Consider the following 26,203-nt stretch of genomic DNA (forward strand, 5'->3'; position numbering starts at 1 on the left):
GAGCATATAAACCAGAATATAGTCCACTACAGTGTCTAGGGAATAAAACTAAAATACAGATAATGAAGGAGAGTCAAGACCTGCGAACGCCATGCAGCTACCTCGATAGTCTCCATGATCTGACTCCTCAATCAGCAGCCTCCATGACCAGAAGCGCATGGATCTGGACACGAGGTGCATGGAGTAACGCGAGTACAACCAACTCAGTAAGTAACAAGTCCAACCTTTTGACTGAAAGGTAGTGACAAACTCAACCGATATAGTTATCAATAGGAATAATAGTGCAGAAACGTAGGCATGCTTTGAAATTAAATAGATAGCTCAAAACAGTGAAATAGATTAGATCTGAACAATGTGGAGAATATAACTCTTCTATTTCTACATGCCAATGCACATGTTGTATGTGATGCACCATGTTGTCAGCCTCATGTGCTCACACTCTCAAATGCTCAACCACTCGGTACTGTATATGTCCCATACGACCCAGGGAAGATCCATTCCGGAATATATACATCACTAACCTTAAGTCACCCAGTACCAAGGAAGGCCAATCCAGCCCTGTGGAGAAAATCCATCTCCAGGTATCAAATGCTTCGGACAAGATCTATGTCCAAGGAAGATCCATCCCTCAACAATATCAACCGTGTTCATTAGGGGTGCGCACAGACTCCGGAGAGGCTTCTACAACCCAAGCTCTATCATAAAATCAGTCTAACCGCTGCGGCGTACAGCCCGATTCCATAACTGTCACTCATAATCAGGCTCTCGGCCTCACTCAGTCATCAATCTCTCCAGTCTCATTCAAGGGCGCACAATGTCATGAAAACTAGCCCGAAACAATGATATGATGTATCAATAAATAACAACTGAGACTGAGATATGATATGAAATGAATAAATATGACTGAGTACGAAATATAAATGAAATCAATAAGATGAGAGCAAGAAAAGACCACTTTAGGGCCCAATAGTATCGGCATAAAGCCTAAACATGATATCTAGCATGATTGATAGCTCAATTACTTTATCACATGATGAAAACATGGATATCAATAAGATAGTATCACTATACAGCACCATGGAATCTAATAGGTCACAATTCTCCCGGTGCACGCCCGCACGACGGTCACTTTGCATGTGTGTCACCTCAATACCAATCACATATCACATAATTTGGGGTCTCAAACCCTCATAACCAAGTTTGAATATGTTACTTACCTTAATCTGGGGAAAACTCTACTCCAAAATGCCTTCGCCTCTCAAATCGGTCTCCAAACGTCCCGAATCAAGCCACAAGCAGTACAATACAATTATAGCCAAAATCCGAAATTGGCTAAAACCCAGCTCCGGGCCCACATCTCGAAATCCGAAAAAGTCACAAAACCCGAAAGCCCATTCAGACATGAGTCTAACCACACCAAATTTGCCCAAATCCGATAACAAAATCCCATTCAAAACCTCAAAAATATAACTCAAAAACTCTTCCTCTTTTTCCCAGTGTTCCAGCCCAAATCACAAATTAGATGATGGAAATAAAGGCATAATCATGGAATTTAGCTAAAACCAAGAAAAAATCACTTACCCAAAATCAACACCTTGGAAACACCTTCAAGAATCTCCCAAATCCGTGGTCTCTAGCTCAAAATATGAAAAATGGGTTCAAACCCTCGTTTTTGAAATTTAAGACTGCTTCCCAGATATTCCTTCATCGGGAACACGACCTTTCCTTCGCGTTCGCGTAGCACAAATGATTCTGCCACCCAAAACCCTCTTCGCGAATGCGATGCTTTGCTGATTGCTCACTTCGCGAACGCGACTACCCTTCCGCGAACGCATAGACCAAATGGATGGGGTCCCCAGCTGCCTCACTCCTCTTCGAGAATGCGTTATACATCTCGCATTCGCGATGCCTCTACTGACCACACCTTCGAAACACGGGCTCCTTTTTGCGAACACGAAGAGCAAACTTGCAACAACCTCTAAGTACACTTCGCGAACACGAGACCTCCTTCGCGAACACATAAGAGGAAACCAGATTAACCAAAAACCAGCAACTTCAGCAATTTCACCAAATCAAAACCAAGTTTTTTAACCACCCGAAATCAACCCGAGGCCCACGGGACATCAAGAAAACGTACCAAAAAGTCTTATAACCCGATACGAACTTAGTCAAATCCTCAAATCACCTCAAATAACATCAAAAACACGAATTACACACGGATTCAAGCCTACTAAACTTGGAAATTTTCAAATTCTACAAACGACGTCGAAACCTATCAAATCATGTCCAATTGACCTAAATTTTGCACACAAGCACAAATGACCCCCTAGACCTACTCCAACTTCTGGAAATCCAATCCGACCCTGATATCAAAAAGTATGCTCCTGATCAAACATTCCAAAATTCCAACTTTCACCATTTCAAGGCTAATTCTACTACAGACCTCCAAATCATAATCCAGATGTGCTCATAAGTCCAAAATCACCTAAAAGAGAAAACAAAACGATCAAAATTCAAATCCGAGGTCGTTTACTCATAAGTCAACATCCGGTCAACTTTTCTAACTTAAGCTTTCAATTAGGAGACTAAGTGTCTCAATTCACTCAGAAGTCCCTCCGGACCCGAACCAACTAACTCGGTAAGTCATATAATAGCTATAGAAAAAAAAGGAGCAGTAAATGGGGGAACAGGGCTACAACTCTCAAAACAACCGGCCGGGTCGTTACATCCTCCCCCTCTTAAACGAACATTCTTCCTTGAACGGATATAGAAACATACTTGGAGTCTCAAATAGGTGTGGATATCTGCTCTGCATCTCTCGTTCTGTCTCCCAAGTAGCCTCCTCCACGGGCTGAGCTCTCCACTGCACCTTTACTGAAGCTATATCCTTTGATCTCAACTTTTGATCCTACCGATCCAAAATGGCCACCAGCTCCACATCATAAGTCAAATGACCATCCAATTGAACCGTGCTGGAATCTAGAACATGAGACAGATCGACGACGTACTTCCGGAGCATAGAAACATGAAATACTAGATGCACACTTGACAAACTAGGTGGCAAGGCAGGCTCGTAGGCCACCTATCCAATCCTTCGAAGCACCTCAAACAACCCAATAAACGAGGGCTCAACTTTCCCTTCTTCCCAAATCTCATAACACCCTTCATGGGTGAAACCTTCAACAGAACCTTCTCCCAACCCATGTAAGACACATCACAGACCTTCCTGTCAGCATGACTATTCTTTCTCTACTGCGCCATGCGAAGCCGCTCCTGAATCAATTTCACCTTGTCCAATGCATCCTGAACCAAGTCTGTACCCAAAAGCCTAGCCTCACACGACTCAAACCAACCCACCGGAGATCTACACCGCCTCCCATATAAAAGCCTCATTTGGAGCCATCTGAATGCTCGACTGATAATTGTTGTTGTAAGCAAACTCTGCAAGCGACAGAAACTAGTCCCATAAACCGCAAAAATCAATGACACAAGCGCGTAACATATCTTCCAATATCTGAATAGTGCACTCGGACTACCCGTCTGTCTCAGGGTGAAATGCTATTCTCAACTCCACCTGAGTGCCTAACTTTCACTGCAAGACCCTTCAAAACTGCGATGTAAATTGCGTTCCTTTATCTGAAATGATGGAAACTCACACACCATAAAGGCGGACAATCTCTTTGATGTAAATCTCAGCCAACCGCTCTGAAGAATAAGTAGTACCAACTAGAATGAAGTACACAGACTTGGTTAACCGATCCACAATCACCCAAATAGCATCAAACTTCCTCACAATTCATGGGAGCCAAACTACAAAATCCATGGTGATCTGCTCCCACTTCTACAGTGGAATCTCTATCCTCTGAAGCAATCCACCCGATCTCTGATGCTCATATCTTACCTGCTGACAGTTGAGACACCGAGCTACAAACTCAACTATATCCTTCTTCATTCTCCTCCACCAATAGTGCTTCCTCAAATCCTGATACATCTTTGCGGCACCCGGATGGATGGAATACCGCGAGTTGTGGGCCTCCTCAAGAATCAACTCACGTAGGCCATCTACATTGGGCACATATATCTGGCCCTGCATCCTTAACACCCCATCGTCTCCAATAGTAACATCTCTGGAATCACCGTGCTAAACCTTGTCCTTGAGGACAAACAAATGATGATCATCATACTGGCGCTCTCTGATGCGATCCAATAAGGATGACTGAAAAACCACACAATTTAGAACCCAACTGGGCTTTGAAACATCTAATCTCACGAACTGGTTGACCAAGGCATAAACATCAACTGAAAAAGGTCTCTCACCAACAAGAATGAATACAAGACTACCCATACTCACTGCCTTCCTACTCAAGGCATCGTCCACCACATTAGCCTTTCCCCGGTGATACAAAATAGTGATATCATAGTCTTTTAGCAGCTCAAAAAATCTCTACACTCTCAAATTGAGATCCTTCTATTTAAACAAGTGCTGGAGACTATGATGATCAGTAAATACCTCACAAGACACGCCATAGAGGTAATGCCTCCATATCTTCAACACATGAACAATGGTAGCCAACTCCAAATCATGAACATGGTAGTTCTTCTCATGGGGCTTCAATTGACGTGAAGCATAAGCAATCACTCTACCCTCCTGCATCAAAACACACCTAATACTGATCTGAGAAGCATCACAATATATTGTATAAGAACCAGAAACTGATGGTAGAACTAGAATTGGAGTTGTGGTCAAGGTAGTCTTGAGCTTCTGAAAGCTCTCATCACACTCATCTGACCACCTGAAAGGAGCACCTTTTTGGGTCAATTTGGTCAAGGGCGATGCAATAGACGAGAAACCCTGCACGAAGCGACGGTAATAACCAGCCAAACCAAGAAAGCTCCAAATCTCTATAGCCGAGGACGGTCTGGGCCAACTCTGAACCACCTCTATCTTCTTTGGATCTACTTGAATACCCTCACTAGACACCACGTGCCCCAAGAACGCCACTGAACTCAGCCAAAAATCACACTTGGAGAACTTGGCATAAAGCTTCTTCTCCCTCAACCACTGCAATACATCCTTCAAATGCTGGGCATGATCCTCCTGGCTACGAGAGTATACTAGGATATCATCAATGAATACAATAAAAAATGAGTCGAGATAAGGCCAAAACACACTATTCATATATTGCATGAGCGCTACTGGGGCATTGGTTAGCCCAAAAGATATCACAACGAACTCATAATGACCATAAAGGGTCCTGAAAGCTGTCCTATGAATATTCAATTCTCGAATCTTCAACTGGTGATACCCAAACCTCAAATAAATATTAAAGAACACTCTCTCTCCCTAAAGCTGGTCAAATATATCATCAATACGCGGAAAAAGATATTTGTTCTCTATTGTGACTTTGTTCAACTACCCTTAGTCAATGCACATTCTCATAGTGCCATCATTCTTCTTCAGAAACAGAATCGGTGCACCCCAAGTTGACACACTAGGCCTAATAAACCACTTCTCAAGGAGTTCCTGAAGCTGCTCCTTTAACTCCTTTAACTCAAATGGTGTCATAAGGTATAGATTAATAGAAATGGGCTGTGTGACCGGCACCAAGTTGATATCAAATTCAATATGCCTGCCGAGTAACATGCCCCACATGTCTGCAGGAAACACATCCAAAAAATCTCGCACCACCAGAACAGAATCAATAGTAGGGGTCTCTGCACTAACATCCCTCACAAAGGCCAAGTAAGATAGACAACCCTTCCCAACCATCCGCTAGGCCTTCAAGCATAAAATCACTCTACTGGGAACATAGTCTAAGGAACCTCGCCACTCAATCCATGGCAACCCTGGCATCGCCAACATCACTGTCTTAGCGTGGCGATCCAAAATTGCATGACATGGAGATAACCAATCCAAACCCAATATCACATCAAAATCAACCATGCTAAGCAGCAAAAGATTAACTCTAGTCTCCAATCCTCCAACAGACACTACACACGACTGATATTCATGGTCCACAACAATATTATCACCTATTGGCATAGATACATGAACAAATGAATCTAAAGACTCATGGGGCATATCCAGATAATGAGAAAAATATGATGATCCATATGAATAGGTAGAACGAGGGTCAAATAATACAGAAGCATCTTGGTACATACTAAGGCAATACCTGTGATCACTGTGTCTGAAGGAATAGCATCTGGTCTGGCATGGAGTGCATAGAAACGGGCCTGACCGCCACCTGATCGGCCTCCCCCTCTAGGGCGGCCCCTAGCTGACTAAGCTCCACCCCGAGCTGGCTGGGCGAGTGGTGAAATAACTGGTGCTGAAGTCGAAGGCTGACTCCTCTACTGAGATGAGCCTCTCGAAAGGCGAGGACAATGCCTCTTGATATGACCCAAATATCCACACATAGAGCAACCTCTCCCTACAAATGGCGGTTGGGACTTAAGGGAGCCTCGAGCACCGGGAAAACCGCTAGAAGGCCCCGACATAGATAAAACCTGAGCTAATGGTGTATGAGATGAACTCTGAGTTGGAAGGGCACTGATAGATGAGTGACCCTGATGAGAACTGTGAGAACCATAGCCAGATGATGCACCGAGGTGAACTGGGTGAGCCATCTGAGCATGCCATAAAGGACGACCCCTACCATGGTAGAACTGACCTCTAGAAGGAACACCATAAAAACTACCTGATCCATGAGACCTCTTGGCCTCCCTCTCAACTAGCTCCTGATTGCATACCAACTCTATTTGCCAAGCAATTTCAACAACCTCATCGAAAGTAGCACCAGACACCCTTTCTCTAGTCATAAGCCCCCGCAGTTGAAATATGAGGCCATCAATGAACCTCCTATTCCTCTCCCTATCAGTGTGAACCAACCAAACCGCATGATGGGCCAACTCAGAAAACCTCATCTCGTACTGGGTCACACTCATATCATCCTGACACAACTGCTCAAATTGTCTACACAGCTCCTCTATGTGAGACTGCGACACAAATTTCTCCATAAAGAGAATGGTGAACTCCTGCCAGGTAAGTGGTGCTGCACCGACTGGCCTACGGCTCTCATTATCCTTCCACCAACTGAGGGCAGCCCTAGAGAAAAGTGGTGCTGCACCGACTGACCTACGCCTCTCATTATCCTCCCACCAACTGAGGGCAGCCCTAGAGAACTGAAAAGTAGTGAATGAGACCCTACTGGTCTCCAGAATACATGTTTTACAGAGCATCCTTTGACACTTATCCAAGAAGCCCTGTGCATCCTCCACCATTGTACCAATGAAAGATGGAGGTTGGAGTCTCCTAAGCTTCTCCAATCTACGCTGCTCATCATTAGGCATGTCAGGAACCACATAGTCCTGAGCAGTTGCAACCGGATGGGCTGGTGGTGACCCTAGTGTTTGGAGTCTGTGCATCACCTACTCTGGTATGCGGACGGTGGGAGTCTGAGTACCTCCCTCGGCCTTAGAAGTGGCTGCTATGGCCATAACAGAGACTGTTTGAGCAAGACTGGTGCACACGGTCAGAATCTGAGCTAAGGCCTCCTGAAGGCCTGGAATCACAATGGGCAAGGGCGGTGCCTGAGCTGGCCCCGCTAGCACATCCACAACTAGGACTTGCTCCTGAACTGGGGAAACTGGTGGATCTGCAGGTGCTACCCTAGCTATTGTGTACGCTGCATCTCTGCCCCTACTGTGGCCTCTACCGCGACCTCAGCCTCTCGCAACCTTGATTGATGGTACTGGTGGCTATCTGTCCTGCCCAGTAGTATGTGTCATTACTAGCTATGACAAATGTTTAGTTACCAGAATCAATAGATTCACATGAAAAAAATCAATAATGTGAAGTTTCCCTAGGGTTCGGCAGCCTCTCGAAAATAAGAATAGGCATCTTCGTACCGATCCGCAAGACTCTACTAAACCTGCTCATGACTCATGAGACCTATGTAACCTAGGCTCTGATACCAACTTGTCATGGCCAAAAAACAACCGTAAACACTTAAAAAAAAGGCGGAAGCAATTAATATTTAATAAAAAGTCTTTTGAAAATAGAAACAACCCAAAAGATGATACAATCTATCCCAAAAATAGGGTGTCACAGAGTACATGAGCATCTAAGACATAATACAGTCCACTACAGTATCTATGGAATAAAAGTGAATTATAGGTAGATATAATGAAAGATAGTCATGGCCTGCAAACGCCATATAGCTACCTCGATAGTCTCTGTGATCTGACTCCTTAATCAGCAACTACAGTGACCAGAAGCGCTTGGATCTACACACGAGGTGCAGGGAGTAACGTGAGTACATCCAACTAAATAAGTAACTAGTCCAACCTTTGGACTGAAAGGTAGTGACGAACTCAACCGGTACAGTTACCAATAGGAATAATAGTGTATAAACGTAGGCATGCTTTGAAATTAAATAGATAGCTCAAAACAGTGAAATAAATCAGATCTGAACAATGTGAAGAATATAACTCTTCTATTTCTACATGCCAATGCACATGTTGTATGTGATACACCATGTTGTCACCCTATTGTGTACACTCTCAAATGCTCAACCACTCGGTACTTTATATGGCGCATACGACCCAGGGAAGATCCATCCCGAAATATATGCATCACTGACCATAAGTCACCCAATACTAAAGAAGGCCAATCCATCCCTCTGGAGAAGATCCATCTCCAGGTATCCACTACTTTGGACAAGATCCATGTCCAGGGAAGATCCACCCCTCAATAATATCAACTGCGCTCACTGGGGGTGTGTACAGACTCCGGAAGGGCTCCTACAACCCAAGCGCTATCATAAAATCAGTATAACCGCTGCGGCAAGTAGCCCGATACCACAACTATCACTCATAATTGATGTCGCCCAAACTCACACCACAAATATAGAGTCTCACTCATGGGCTCACAATGTCATGAAAACTATCCCGAGACAATGATATGATACATTAATAAATAACAACTTAGACTGATATGATATGAATGAATATGACTAAGTACGAAATATCAATGAAATCAGTAAGGTGATAACAAGAAACGACCACTGTGAGTCCCAATAGTATCAACATAAAGCCTAAACATGATATCTAGCATAATTGATAGCTCAATTACTTTATCACATGAAGAAAACGCTGATATCAATAAGATAGTATCACTATACAGTGCCATGGAATCAACTAGATCACAATTCTCACGGTGCACGCCCGCACGCCCGTCACTTGGCATGTGCATCACTTCAGTACCAATCATATATCACATAATTCGGGGCCTCAAACCCTCAGAACCAAGTTTGAAAGTATTACTTACCTCAATACGGGCAAAACTCTACTCCAAAATACCTTCGCCTCTCAAATCGGTCTCCAAACATCCCGAATCTAGCCACAAGCAAAACAATACAAATATTATAGGATAAAGGATAAATTCCACAAGAAAAATACTAAATTATAGCCAAAATCCGAAATCAGCTCAAAACCCAGCCCCCGAGCCCATGTCTTGAATCCGACAAAAGTTATAAAACCCTAAAGCCCATTCACTCATGAGTCTAACCATACCAAATTTACCCAGGTCTAATAACGAAATCCCATTCAAAATCTCAAAAATCTAACTCAAGAACTCTTCCTCTTTATCCCCTAAATTTCTACCCCAAATCACAAATTAGATGATAGAAATAAAGGGATAAACATGAAATTTAGCTGAAAACAAATAAGAATCACCTACCCCAATCAACTCCTTGAAAATCCCTTCAAGAATCGCCCAAATCCGTGGTCTCTAGCTCAAAATATGAAAAATGGGTTCAAACCCTCATTTTTAAAATTTAACACTGATGCCCAGATATTCCTTCAACGCGAACGCGGCCTTTCCCTCGCATTCGCATAGAAAAGATGATTCTGCCACCCAAAACCCTCTTTGTGAACGCGTCCAACCAACCGCGAATGCGATGCTTCGCTAACCCCTCACTTTGTGAATGCGACTACCCTTTCGCGAAGGAATAAACCAAATGGCTCGGGTCCGCAACTACCTCACTCCTCTTCGCAAATGCTCGCATTCGCGATGCCTCAACTGAGCACACCTTCACAAATGTGGGATCCTCTTCGCGAACACGAAGAGCAAACTTCCATCAGTCTCCAAGAACACTTCGTAAATGCGAGACCTCCCTCACGAACGCATAAGAGGAAACCAGATGAGCCAAAAACCAGAAACTTCAGCTATTTCACCAACTCAAAACCAAGTCCGTTAACAATCCGAAATCAACCCGAGGCCCCCAGGACCTCAACCAAACGTACCAAAAAGTCTTATAACCTGATACGAATTTAGTCGAATCCTCAAATCACCTCAAACAACATCAAAAACACGAATTACACATAGATTCATACCTAATGAACTTTGAAATTTTCAAATTTACAAATGATGCCGAAACCTATCAAATCATGATCTATTGACCTCAAAGTTTGCACACAAGTCACTAATGAACCCACAGACCTACTCTAACTTCCGAAAATCTAGTACGACCTCGATATCAAAAAGTCCACTCCAAAGTCCACTCCCGGTCAAACTTTTCAAAATTCCAACTTTCGCCATTTCAAGCTTAATTCCACTACGGACCTCCAAATTGCAATGTGGATGCACTCCTGAGTCCAAAATCACCTAACAGAGCTAATAGAACCATCAAATCTCGAATCTGAGGTCATTTACTCATGAGTCAATATTCGATAAACTTTTCCAACTTAAGCTTTCAATTAAGAGACTACGTGTCTCAATTCACTCTGAAATCTTACCGGACCCAAATCAACTAACCCGGTAAGTCATATAAGAGCTATAGAACACAAAAGGAGTAGTAAATAGGGGAAGGGGGATACAACTCTCAAAACGACCGGCCGGGTCACTACAATGAAAAATATACTTGAAGGCCAAGGAAGAATATATTCTCTATGGAAAGAAAATATATTATGAATATAGTACAATATATATAATGGAAAGAGATTATTTCCAAGATCAAGAAAGAAATATTTCCAATATAAGAAGAATATATTTTTTATGGAAAAAAAATATTATGGAGGTAGTATAATCTATATTATGGAAAGAGATTATTTCTCAAGATCAAGAAAGGAATATTTTCAATATAATAGGAGTTCAAAAATATATTTAGATCTTCATATTGAAGACAATTTTCAAGATCCAAAGTCAAAGAAGACGATCTTGAAATTCTCTTGGGTTGTCTACATAAGAGCTCATATTTGTATAGCCGGATGAAGAGTTCACAAGTATTAGGAATAATATTATCTAGTCTTGAAGGAAAATATCCTATTCAATTTTTGATATATCCACTACGAGTTTGAAAGAGAAATGTGGGGTTTTATTATAGTTTCAAGGCAAAACTATTAAAAAGATTTGACAAGTCACTACAAGCTTTTGATATAGAAATAAATTATATTTTCTAGATCTGTGTAAAGAAGGGAAGTTGCAAATCAATCTTGAAAGGAAAGAAGAAGACAAAGCGAGATTTTATTTCCACAAGTCAAGAGGAAATTGTGTACGGTGAAATCGGGGGACCAATTTCTCATTGACAAAGTGCTTCAGGAGACCGCCTTGGAGGCTCGAGGCCTCGAGCCAGGTACTTTCCCTCATGATATAACGACACCCCGCCTAGGGATAATGTTGGCCGAGACCCCGATGAGCACGGGAGGCCTTCGAGGAGTGCATCCGGAGTCAATTAAGTATACGTCATGAGGTTAGTTAGTTGTACCATCCCGCTTCCTTTATCACTCAACATATCTTGCACTAAGTTTGGTTTCCCCCCTCTTATATAAGGGGAATCATTAACACTCTGTAGAGACACAATTCAGCTATTCTACATAAGATCAATAACAACTCTCTCTCTCTTTTCTCTCTAACTTATTCACTCGAGGCTACTCTTTCCATTTATTGCTTTCATATTTGTTCTTCATTTATTGCTTGATATTGGCCACAAAGATCCTTTTTTAATCATATCTTAACTGTTATTCTCTTCCCGGCTACCCCCGATAGCTCGAGCTTGAGCCCAGGCATCGACCTCGAGGCCTTTCATTGATCAGTCTGAAGCCTGGATATCAAGCCCCTCAGTTTGATTACTGCCTCGTTTTAGCTTGAACTTCGTCGTTAAACTTCATACGCCTAGCATCAACTGCTCTAACAACTAGCATAAAAATAGATCACGTATTTTTAGAGTCCCATTTATAATTTTAATGTCATTACTATTTTCACGATAAACAGTTTGGCGCCCACCGTGGGGCTAAAAATAATAGTGATTATTTTCTTACTAGTTTCATTACACAAACACAAGTTATCTTTAACACTTTTCTAGTCCAAGATCTTTTGATTTCAGGACAAAATGTCTGGCTCAGTAAACAGAGTCGAGAACGACAACCTCAAAAACCACAGGGAAAATGATGTGGCTGTTCCAATCGTCGGTGCGCCATCGCAGAATCCCGATAACATGCCCGGACCTATTTCAGCGGATGCGGATTTGCAGGACGCAAAAACCTCACACATCGGCAGGAGCGTACGACATAACGACCAACAGGAAGCCCAAAAAACCTTAGCCCGAGAAGAATAGGAAATTAGTCTTCATGTTATTTTTAAAATGTTGCAGGCACAACAGTTGGCTATGGCTCAGTTGCAAAGCCATCCAAAGACTCCCAGCACAGTAGCACCGGAAACAGCTCCCCCAGCCTAACAAGTACCCGAGAGATCGAGCAATAACGGATCGATAGCCGACCTGGACATAGTAAAAATGCTTGAAGATCTCACTAAAAGGATCAAATCAGGCGAGAAAATGATAGCAACCAATGACAGGAAGGTCGAGACCTACAACTCTAAGGTTGACCAGATCCCGGGTGCACCCCCGGTCCTCAAGGGCGTGGATTCGAAGAAGTTCATACAAAGGTCGTTCCCCGAGGAAGCGGCCCGAAACCTATTCCAAAGAAGTTTACAATGCCGGAACACCCTAAGTACAATACGACCACTGACCCTAATGAACATGTTACAGCCTACACATGTGCAGTAAAAGGCAATGATATAAAGAATGATGAGATCGAGTCCGTATTGTTGAAAAAATTTGAGGAAACTCTCTCGAAGGGGGCCATGATGTGGTATCACAACTTGGCTCCTAACTCAATAGATTCATTCGCCTTGCTAGAAGACTCCTTCGTAAAGGCACATGCTGGTGTCAACAAAGTAGCGATGAGGAAGTCCGACGTTTTCAAAATCAAGCAAAGGGAGAACGAGATGATGCGGGAATTCGTGTCCCACTTTCAGATGGAACGGATGGAGCTACCGCCAGTCTCCGACGACTGGGCAGTGCAGGCCTTTACTCAAGGTCTGAACGAACGAAGCTCGGTGACTTCGAAATAGCTGAAACAGAACCTGATCGAGTACCCAACTGTGACCTGGTCAGACGTCCACAACTGGTACCAATCGAAGATCAAGGCCGAGGATGACCAGCTGGGAGCCCCTTCGGGCTCAGTATACCCGAGCAAGCTCCTAGCAAAGCTACCAAAACCAAACAAAGAAAGGTATCAGCCATACCTCGAAGATAGGAGGAACGCCCCGAGGCGCAACCTACCTCGCAATGGTCGGAGAGTGGATCGAGGACATGATCCTCGAGGGCTCATCAACAGATCCAGGTTCAATTGGAACGTAGTGACAACGGTTGCGCCCCACTTGTCGGAATACAACTTCAATGTCGATATGGCAGACATCGTGTTCGCCATCAATAAAATTAGACAAGCCAAGTGGCCCAAACCTATACAGTCGGATCCTTTGAAAAGGAATTACAACTTTTTATGAGAATTTCACAACACCCACGGCCACAAGACCGAGGATTGTCATAAGTTGCGAGAAGAGTTAGCTCGACTGCGTAACAAAGGACATCTCTGGGAATTCCTTAGCGATCGAGCTAGAAATTAGTTCCGGGAAAGGGAGACAACCAAGAAGAACAAGGTAAATGAGCCGCAATATGTCATCCATATGATCATGGGGGGCACCGATGCCTCACAAGAACCCGTAATAAGAAGAACACAAATATCCATCACTAGATAAAAGCGGACCCGGGGATATATTCCCGAGGACGCCCTCATATTCAGCGAAGAAGACACTGAGGCCTTGTCTCAACCTCACAATGACGCACCGGAAATCTCTTTCCTTGTGAATTCTCTTCAAATAAAACGTGTACTCGCGGATCCAGGTAGCTCGGCTAATATTGTCAGGTCGAGGGTGATAGAGCAACTCGAATTTCTCAACCAAATTGTGCCCGCCACTCGAGTCCTCAACGGATTCAACATGGCCAGTGAAACAACGAAAGGAGAAATTATCCTTCCGGTCACCGTGGCTGGAACGACCCAAGACGCCAAATTCCATGTCATCAAAGGAGACATGAGGTATAACTCCTTATTCGGGCGGACGTCGATACACTGCATGAGAGCGGTACCGTCCACCCTTCACCAGATGATGAAATTTCCAACAAAGTATGGAATTAAAACCGTCTACGGGGAAAAACATGCGTCAAGGGAAATGTTCGCAATACACAATGTGGTACCAACGCTCGTACCTCCGCCCCCGAATAAACCAAAGGGCGAATCAGGCCTCACCCTCGATCGAACTTGGCAAAACGAAGTAAAGGATCATGCCGCGTCTTCACCTCTGGCAATTGAAACAAATCAACCCTCACGATTGTAGAAAATCAATCCCGAGGCATCGCCAGGATATCTCACTTTAAGGTACGACCGTCTTCCTTTTTGTTTCGATTTTAGCATTATCCCTTATGCAGGCGCTCGATCGGAGAGGTCAGAACGCTAACCCTGCCCGATGACCTTAAGGCTCTAAAAGCCCCCATTGCACAATTTTCCTTCGATCGAGTTTTTGTCCCAAAAGAAGGGTTTTTAACGAGGCAACGTCTGCGGGCTACCTAAGGGAAACTCGACAAATGTTCAAAACTTCTTTTACAGTCAACTTTGAATGATGGGGGGCATTCCCCCACGAAGACACCCGCTCGGAAAAGTCGTGAAATGCCAAGTGGGGTCCCTGTGGGAAAGTAATGTAATGAGCCAAACGGTCAAACGAACCATGTCCATATAGCCAGGCTCCCGTTGGCGAATACGTGTACTATTGTACCAAACAATCAATGAATATCTTTGATCAAAAACACCTTTGCAAGCTAAGGTAACAATTCCTCCGGCGGAAATGTCCCGAACACTCGGGGACTAACGTTGGCAATTCAGCACTCAGATGACCTCCGGGTCAAAACTCCGAAATGATAAAACCTTTAGGAAAGGCAACAGGGCAATTTCCAAGCATCTCCAACATCGAGGGCACCTTGAGTACACGGAGACTGACGTCAAAAGCTCGAAAGAGAAATGCACAGCCTCAAGGGTCGGAACTCCATGCTCATAAGGCCCCAACAAGGCAATTCTGAGCTTACGAGTAATGGCCTTCGAACATAAGCAAACTCGATGACTCGAAGACTGTCGTCAGTTGCCACTCACTTAAAAATTCGAGGCCGTAAGACCCTGAGCAACCTGGTCCAGCAAGGTTTTTTCAACATAAAAACAAAATCTATAAGACCTCAATGACATGAAAAACTTGTAAGACCTCAACGACATGAAAAAAGCTGTAAGACCTCAACGATATGAAAAAACTATAAGAACTCAACAGCGTGAAAAAACTGTAAGACCTCAACAGCATGAAAAAACTTTAAGACCTCAACGACGTAAAAAGTAAGACCTCAATAGGCATGAAAAAAGTGTAAGACCTCAACAGGCATGAAAAAACTATAAGACCTCAACAGGCATGCAAATTTTGTAAGACCTTACTACAGGCATAAAACTCAATCCCGATATTTAGGCTATGTGTCGCATTTGTTAGACTCCCGAAAGGGCATACCCTCGATGTAGACTCCTAAACTATCACACTCGGGTTCAAAAACGGCTCCGGCCAAACACACATGACTACGGTCAAAACGGTTGCACCAGCCAAATTAATGCGACTTAGGGACACCCGATCGTTGCTAACAAAATCACAGGCCATTACTTCGAATCTACTCCGAAAAGAACTGGTTAAAACAAGCAAACAAGCTTCGACCATGTCAGCTACAAATCACAAGGCTTCGAGATACTCAGCCTATGAGCTAAATCTTTCGAGGTGCTCAAACATCGTCGCTAACAACTTCAAATCGAGGTTCCTCTCAAACCGACGACGGGTTAGGCAAAATCATTTCAAAAAGTCCTTAACGCAAGGAAAACAAAGTCTACATATGCCCACAGACAAAAGCGTAAGAGCCATTATTGCCAGCCAAACGAGCCTCAAGGCAACACACTAAAAGGTTGCAATGACCAAAAGTGTAAGAGCCAATGTCGCCAGCTTAAAACTTGAAAACTTGAGGATTAAAATGAGTTAGAGTCGTAACCCGATTCAGAGACCGGATCCAAAATAGTTAACTATACATGCCTAAGGGCACATTGTAAGAGCCATCATCGCCAGCTTCACAAGCCTCAAGGCCACATACATAAGAGGTCGCTTTGACCCAAGGCATAAGAGCTATTGTTGCCCGCCCTAAAAAAAACTTGAGGGCCAATTAAGCTCGAGTCGCCACCTGACTCGAAGACTAAACCCAGAATAGTTAAAATACAAATGCCCAAAGGCAAGACGTAAGAGCTATTGTCGCCCGCCCATGCAGACGCAAAAGTTTGAGGGTCAAATAGGCTCGAGTCGAAACCCGACTCGGAGAATAAACCCAAAATAGTTGAACAAAGCATAAGATCTCTAACGCCAACTTGCACTAAAAGCCGCATCAACCAAGCGTGTAAAAGCCTCCGGGCCTGCCTTATGAGCCCTAGGTCCATATCACAAATCTAAGGATTCTCACCAACGTTGAAACCGGTCTGCCTGGTCGATAGTAAAGAAGAAAGGTGTACAAAGGAAGAAAAATCTCAAATTCTTTGTTATTTACAAAATGTGAGAAGGTATATTCCTCATCTGCAAACTCGAAAGTATCGCATGCAAAGTGACAAAATCTACGCCCCTCCCCCAAGGGCTACGACCTATCAGCCTCGTCTTCACTCTCCCAAACATCAGGCAGAAGTGATCGAGCACCACGCTCGTCCACCCTCGCTCGAGCCAGCTCTTCTGGAAGAACAAAACCCTTGGCGCTGATCTCTCCAAGTACCCTTCTTCGGGAACTGCAACAAGCATATTCCTCAAATCCTTTCTTTATGTTCGAGGGCCCTCTTCAACTCGGCTTGAGCATCAGTAGCATCCTTCAAGTTAATCTCCATCCCCACTTGAACTAAAGCGTTGTCTCGAGCCAAGCAAAGTTGGGCCTCGAAGGCAGGAACTTTAGCCAAGGCACCCTTATCCTCTGAAGCTTACGCCTGCACCTGAGCTCTTAGCTCGCTACAATTGTTCCTAAACTTGGTCGGCTTCACCCCTAAGTCTCCCCAGAGTCTCCGTCTTTCTCTACAACTGAAATAGGTAGGAAATTAACTTGAAAAGTTAAAAAGTGAAACATGTACCACTAGAAGTTACCTGCTCCATCAAAAATCTCTCGTAATTCGAGCACCAGTATGCCTCATATCGCCAGTACATCGACCCAACTTCCTTCTTCTCGCAAAGGAGCCTAAGGGACATTCCCTCATCCAGAGTCTAGCTCCACAAAAAAGAAGTCCAAACTTAAGATTGTTGGAGGTCTGCAGAAGAAAACTCAGTAAGAAGTATTAGGCGGTAGCAAGGAAGGGATAGCGCAATGCTCACCATGATATTTTTTCCCATTTGCCTCGAGACAAATCTCCCCACTCATGCTTTTTGGAGAACGAGTGGGCCGCTAGATCCTCAAGCCAAGCATGACAGATCAAGGGCGTCGCCCGACACCCGTACAACCACTACAGAAGAAGGGAGAAAGACACAGCTACTAAATCCACTCTCGCCATATGAAGAACTGGTAAAGCACAGGGCGAGCCACCTAAGAGTATAGCTCCATTCTCCAATAAAAAATACGGATTCCTAAGGTATAGTAACAGCAGTCAGCACCCGGGTGAAGTGACTTGTCCATGCCCGGTCTCTGCTATCCCCAACAACAACAATGAATGGTGTAATCGACCGTCACCATGAAGTCAGCAGACCTTGACGATCCCGAAGACCATGGGGAGCTCTCTTCTCCCTGTCGGATCAACCCCGACATTGCCTCCATAGCAGTCGCAAAGTTGAAAAACTAAAGGGTGAAAATATGTACAGGCGTGTTAATACCAGAACATGACGCGGAAATGAAATGGCAATTGTAGGAGATGGGATGACCCTTGATAAGGAGGAAACAACCTCATATTATATGTAGGAAGGGCGGCGACGATTCGCCTACCTAAAAGCCGATCGGGAACGCTAACCAATAACATCCTCTCAAGCCCCGAGGCGGTACCCGACCTCGAAGACCTCCGTCAAAGTAAGGCTGCGCCCCGAGAGCTGACAGTGCCTTCGCCAACACAAGGGTGGCACACGACATCAAGGATCTCCATCAAAGGGAACCAGGCTATGAAGAAATGAGCATTTTTTTGTAATGTCGGACCTCGCTTCGGGTGCTGTCCAGGGTCGGACAAACCCCCTTTTTCAGAATCTATCTACAGCACCATAAGGCTATCCAGACTAAAACATTCTTCCAGATAGTCTGAATGCGAGCAAGCCTTCGCTCGGAGACTGCTTTCGAAATCACAAACAGCCCCCGTCCACGGGTCCCCGAATAAAATTCTTCTTAAAGGTTATTACGTAACTCAACTAGTAAGTCACAACCCCGAAGCCCAAAACATTATTCTCATTTTCGCATGAAGTCAGGGTCCCGACAGCCGTTGTTATACTCGCACCCGAGTTCAGTATTAGCAACAACAAACAGGATCGTGCGTTCGGAGTCGCCGCAAACATAAAGAAATACAACAAGTATCAAAGGCATGAGTCAAGAAAATATCTTTGTATTCATAAATGTTTGCTTACAACGGCCCTCGGGGGGTCCTTAGATATGATTACAAAAGCCCGCAAGGGGATCCTTACACAATAACAAAGAAGCAGAAGGGCGTGCATATAACAAAAATCTAAAAATCTAGCCTATTCGCAAAAGTGCTTCCCTAATAGCGGCATCCTCGGCATCATCTCCTCAGGCACGCGACCTCAAAGACAATATCTTCCAAGATCAATCCCCTCGGTAATCTCATCTCGACCCTCCCGGAATGGCATTTTCAAAAGGGAGGGCGTAGAGAGGAAAAGTGGTGGAGAAGAGCAAAACGACGAAGGAGAAGATGAAAGGAGACGAGAAATGGCTGGGTGAAAAATTTGGCTAGTATGAACTCCACCAGTAGAAGTTTCCTCGGACTGGGAGGTGACAGCCCGTAGAAAGTGCTTCCATTCCCCAATGAATCCAAAGGGGGTGTAATACACCAAACTGAGGAAGGAGGGTGACCAACGGTGTATAATCTGAGCCCCCTCTTGAGCAGCGGTGTATAATAAAAATATTTCCTCGGGTAGGAGGAAATCGGTCCTCTGCTTCATCACCCCGAGCTAACGAAGACAACAACAACAACAATAACATCAAAACAGCACAGCTTTGTCCGACCAGAGAAAGTCCAGTAGATGGGCTGTAGCATGCATAATGTCGACGTAAAATCTTGAAGCCATGGGCCTCAAACATGATGAAACAATGAAGAATAAAGATAGAAAGAAAGGAGGAAATGATAGATATCGGAGGATATTTGGATGAAAAACGGATCACAAGAAGCCCTATTTATAGAGGAGAAGGGAAAGGTAACCGACGACGCCATTATCGCCCTCGAAAAACGTAATGACAGACGCATTAAATGCATTCGTAGGAGCTGAATCAACGACAACGTTATTACCCCGAAGAACGAGGAATCACGACACGTAGAACGACCCTGAAAAAGCGAAATAGTGAAATGTTTCGGCACTTATGAAGGGCTGCGTCATCAGCATGACGTCATTATGGAAGCCCAAAGAGTGGGATGTCAAAATCATTTCTTATCGCTTCTCTCTAAAAAACATGGAGACTATCTGTGTACGGTATAATTGGAGGACCAATTTCTCATTTACAAAGTGCTTCAGGAGACTACCTCGGAGGCTCGAGGCCTCGAGCTAGGTACTTCCCTCATGATCTGTCGACACTCGGCCTGAGGATAATGTTGGCTGAGACCCCTACGGGCATGGGAGGCTTTCGAAGAGTGCATCCAGAGTCGATTAAGTATACGTCATGAGGCTAGTTAGTTGTTCCATCCCTCTTTCTTGATCACTCAACGTATCTTGTACTAAATTTGGTTTCCCCCCTCTTATAAAAGGGGAATCAGTAACACTCTGTATATACACAATTCAACTATTCTACATAAGATCAATAACAACTCTCTCTCTCTCTCTCTCTCTTTTCTCTCTAACTTATTCATTTGAGGCTTCTCTTTCCATTTATTGCTTTCATACTTGTTCTTCATTTATTGCTTGATATTGGCCACAAAGAGCCTTATTTAATCATATCTTAACTGTTATTCCCTTCCCGGCTACCCCCTATAGCTCGAGCTTGAGCCCAGGCATCGACCTCGAGGCCTTTCATTGACCAGTCCGAAGCCCGGATATCAAGCCCCTCGATTTGATTACTGCCCTATTTTAGCTTGAACTTCGTCGTTAAACTTCATAAGTCTATCATCAATTGCTCTAACAACTAGCATAAAAATAGATCACGTATTTTTAGAGTCCCATTTAAAAATTTAATTGTCATTATCATTTTCATGGTAAACAATAAACATTGATCTGAAGTTCAAAAGTATTTACAGACAAGGATAGAAGAAGGAGAATAATAAAGTTGTACAAGAGTGACCATAAAGGAAGAAGAGAAAAGCTCGGAAAGGAAATTTACAATTATGAATAAAAGAAACAATATGGATGGAATAAAAAGATTGCCTGGGATTTACTACACGAGGAAAAATATTTATTTATTGGAAAGAATCAAGATTAGAAAGATCCATTACGGGAGCACAAAAAAGATTTCCTTAAGAAGGAAATCCATCATATATCACATTGACCATCATATAGGATTATATATTCTGCATTAGTGAAAAAAATCAGCAACAATCATATTGGAGACAACAATATAAATTAAAGAGCAACCCAGAAGAAGAACTACACAATCTTCTATACAATTATCTATCCAAGTACAAGTTCTTTATTCCACTGTTAACAAGCATTGTAATTCTCTTTTAGTAGATTTATTGTGTACATAAAAGAGAGAAGAGAGACAAAAAAATATTGGAGAGGTAGTGTGTCCTGAGAGGTTGCGTCATTGTTCGTTTCTTTGGTGAGTGAATGAAAACCAAAGGGTCATTGTTGGTGAGCGAGTGAAAACCATTCTCTTGCATTATTGGTGGGCGTGTTAAAACCAACCCTTATTCGTCGTTGCTGAGCGAGTGAAAACCAACAATATAAACGTTGGCGGTGAACATTGACAATCACACAAGTCGTATGTAACCCAAATTACAAAGAGCTCAAGATATGACATCATTGCAACCCAAGGAGACTGGATTAGGATACCGCATAGGTTCTAAACTAGTATAATGTTACACCCCATATTTTCGTACGTAAAAGCACGCCATATGTAAATTGATAAAATCACGGAAATGAGATATTACATCCCTCATTTTCGTACGTTAAAGTTTCGTTGTAAGTTAATCGATTTAAGATTGGGAATGAGATTATTTTGAGATTATAAGCATTATGCTATTTCAAACAAGTGATGAGTAAATTCGTAAAGGTGAGAGGGTAATCAAATTGAAGAAAATGAGCTTCATCAAAGTTTTACATTTAGGGATAAAATACGGTCCGAGCTAAAATACCCGGTATTTATAGGCTAGTACCATACAAGGTACCACATGTCAATGATAGTAAGATGTATAAAGTCTATTAAAAGTGAGTAGTATTTATGTAATTTGAGATAATTCGTAATTATGTGGGTAATTGGTTAATCATTGGATTAGTGAGGATTAATAAAGCAAAGAGTGAATTATTTGGATAATTAAGGGCACTAACATGGAAGCCCATAAAGTGGATAACAAAGCCAACAAGTGACTCTTACTTCATGAAGCAAGATGTCACATTAAAGAAGTTTTGTGGTTTAGTCATCACATATGTGGGGCCCACACCACTAAGATTTAAAAAGCCCTCTCTAAATCACATAAGAGATACATATATCGCTACAATTAAGAAAGGATCTTCAACAAATTCTTAAGACATAATATGATGTGATAGCAATGTACAAAATTCATACAAGACCACATAATACTATAGCAACAGGATTTTGCGATTCAAAGGGAGTACGGTGCAATCCTTCTCAAGCAAGCAATAAGATTTTACGATTCTAAGGGAGTACGGTGCAATCCTTCTCAAGAATATCATACGGATTTTCCCCTACTTTGATCCACCATTACGTGTTGTCGTAATCGATGTGTGTTAGAGGGATTGTCAAGAGAATTGGCTTAGGTATGTTAAGGCTATCCCTTCTTTCTTTTTGGTATAATCCATATGATACAAGCGAAATGAGTAAATACACAACTTCCATAAATGACTCTATTCATAGAAATGCTGAAGATGCTTATGTTCTTGATTTCCCATGTGTCCCATTATTCTATCATATATTCATTGGTCTCAAAAAATACGTAAGTTGATAAATTTTATTTCATGATATTAATCAGAGGCATAATAGTCGTATGACACTCCGAAAGATTTTATTAACGTACTTTCTCATGCATTGCATTTATTTATACATATACATTGACCCATGACCATATGGCGTTATATACGCATATATGGGAAAAGGTTACGGTATTATATACGCACCACCACCTAATCAGTTGGTATACATTGATGATTTGCCCGCAGTGGTCGAGGTGATATGATGGGATATCCTCAGAGTCTTCATGATGTTATGAACGCATATACCCATGCATAGTATAATATTTATATGCATATGCATGACATTATAAGTATTAAATGATTCACAGAGCTATTTTGACTTACATGTCGAGTCTTTTACTCCTTGATTATCTCATAATTATTATTTACTGATTTTCATTCCTTACATACTCGGTAGATTATTTGTATTGACGTCCCTTTTGCTTGGGAACTCTGTGTTTCATGCCCGCAGGTCCGATAAACAGGTTGAAAGTCCTCCAAGTAGGCTATTAGCTCAGTGGAAGATATTGGTTCACTCTATTTTCTCCGGAGTTGCTTGTTTGGTCAGTATAATTTAGACGTGTATTGTTTTGTATGGTATGGCCCTGTCCCAACCTTTATGATAAGTATGTACTCTTAGAGGCTTGTAAGCAGATGTCATGTATACAGATACTTGTATGGCCTTGCCGGCCTATGTTTTGAGCTTACAAATGATCATGTTGGCTTTATTGGCCCGTATGTCACATGTATAAGTTTTTATATCAAGTGGGGTCATCCTATATTGATTATTCCCCTATGTTGTTATGGTTAGACCATAATGGCCCATTTGGCCAATTTGCCAATGAAGGTGCAATAAGAAAAATATGTTATGTTGGTACTCGGTTAAGAAAGCTACCGGGTGCCTGTTGCGGCCCAATGGTTTGGATCATGGCAAAAGTGGTATCAGAACAGTTCTATCCTAGGGAGATTACAAGCCGTGTCTAGTAGAATCTTGTTTATGTGTGTGTCGAGCACCACACTTATAAGCAGGAGGCTACAGGGCATTTAGGACTGTCACTCTTTTTTTTACTCTGGATCGTGTGGTATAGCTCAGATGTAAGAAATCAATTTCCTAAACTCAATCTTATTCATAACACGATGATGTCTACATCCAGAAAGACGGTTGGTAAGAGATATAGCTGTGGTAGAGTTGAGTAAGAGGAACTCGCTTTTGTATTATACTTATAATGGATAAATGTGATGTTTTCAGCAGAACGTGGGTATACTAAGACGTGTAAGACTTTAATAAGGAGCCGTAAGGTAGGAATATCTAACCACCCCTATGGTGAAAGGCAATGAAGAGATTTAGAAGATAGATACAAGTTTCAACAAGTAAAAAAAAGCAAGACGAAGAAGGGTACGAGGTGCCCAGTTAATGAAGATTGTTGATATTTACAATTCATATAGAGGAATGTAAGCCTTTTGAGTTACCTTCAATAGTAACAGAGGTATGTACAATTGGCCACACCCATTTCATCTATGCCCAATGAGGGCTAACAGAAGTAGTATAAGAGAAGGACGGATATCAAGATCCGGCTAGGGTTAGAGTAACCCAAAATGATGAATGGATTGTTTGTGTTTGTTGACATTTACTAAGGATATTGCAAGTGTGCTAATAGATCTCCTTGTGAGACACCTAGATGGTACACTCTAAAATAGTGCAGCCAGATATGAGTATTACAAAGACATAAAATAGAAACCTTGAAGGGATAAATATTACCTTAGTGTGGCTCGCATCCCTAGTAAAGCGAGAACGTTAAGAAATCGGAAGAGCCACTGGATGGACCAAAAGGAAACTAAAAGCAAAATAATGTCTTGTTCAAGTTTTCAGAATAAAGTAATAGGCATACATGTTAGGGGGAAGTAAGAAAAGAGTTAATGAAGCACTATGAGTAAGATATGATACATGAATGACAACAGTAGATCAAAAGGTGACAATATTACAAAATCTATGGTCAAGTGAAGAAAGAGACGAGAGGTGATAGGCCTTAGGACAACAAAAGAGTATAGGCCATACATTTATGTCCTCATTTCGAGAAATAAGTTCGCAACTCTAGCGAGATTACCAAGAGGAAAAGTTAGACCCAAGAGTAATAGAACCAATATGGATTGGTGAACAAGATAAAATAAACACGAATTAAGGACTGAGTGATTGATAATAGTCGGCATCATAAGAATTTTAGATTTTGTTCCGGCAATAATAGAATGGACGACAAAAAACGATTCATGAGAAATTCAAAGAATGGTCATTCAGGAAGACGCTTCCCTAAAGCAAGAAATGTGAGCAAAGTTCAGCTTAAGGGACTGTATGTGCTAGTTATACTAAGTGTCACCCTCGTGAGTAAGGAGTTTTGCTATCCTTGGTACGGAAGGATTACCGCAAGGCGTGTAAGGGTCATCGATGATGTGAAAGGATGCTAAATACGAAGAGGTAATACATCTATAGGTAGGTCATCGTATCTCCAACTCTTAGTACCCCCAAAAGGGGGGAATGTGAAATGATGTGGCGTTTTGCCATAATTAAGTGGTTCTAGTAATTATGCAATAGTAAAGAAAGAATGCAAAAAAAATGAAAAAGGGATGAGATTGCAATTATCCCAAGCCTACATATATGCTACAATTCCAGAACATTATGCAAACACAACATCAAGGAGAGGAAGTAAAGGTTCTTGCCTAAAATGTTATTGATAGATAAGAATCTGGTGCAAGCGCTAAGTTAAAACAAAGGAAATAACCCAAGAAAGGTTACGCGGAAAATTGATATGAGAATGGGCCAACGAGTATTTGGCAGTTGATTAAGGAAGAGCCTAGTTAGGGTTAAACAGGAGGTCATAGACAAATCAACAGATCGTGCAAGATAAACATAGAAAAACCCAATATAGTGAATTCAACATTGCAGTTATGACATTGTAATACTTGAGAAATATTCAAATCGGAGTCGGGGAAGATAAAGGTACCATATGAGTGTTACAGAAATAAAAGAGAATGCCACTAGGAAGATAGTCAAAATATCAGTTCAAAAGCAACTCTACACGCACAAGGTTGTAGAGGTAAGAAACTACGGATAATTATAGGCGAGAAAGGACATCAAAAATTCCGTCGAGTATTCGATGTAATAAGCTCGAGCGTTACAAGAGTCAGAGGGTCCTTAAGTACTATAATGAAAGATTAGCTGAGGAAATGAGGAAGAAGGTTTCAACCTAAGTACAATAACCTAAAGAGGAAATGGTCATGTAACAACAGTCTCATAACAACATTGTAAGCACCCTAAAAGAAAGTGCACCTACCGTGGCTAATGAATGTGAAGTAAAATCAAAAGTAATATTCGAGATCATATGAGTTGCACAAAAACTATGGCATGCGTGGGAACTAAGATAAGCTAAGTATGCACACAACAAGGGGGCAGAA

The sequence above is a fragment of the Nicotiana tabacum genome, chromosome 22, assembly GCF_000715075.1.
Source record: "Nicotiana tabacum cultivar K326 chromosome 22, ASM71507v2, whole genome shotgun sequence".
In the NCBI taxonomy this organism is placed as follows: domain Eukaryota; kingdom Viridiplantae; phylum Streptophyta; class Magnoliopsida; order Solanales; family Solanaceae; genus Nicotiana; species Nicotiana tabacum.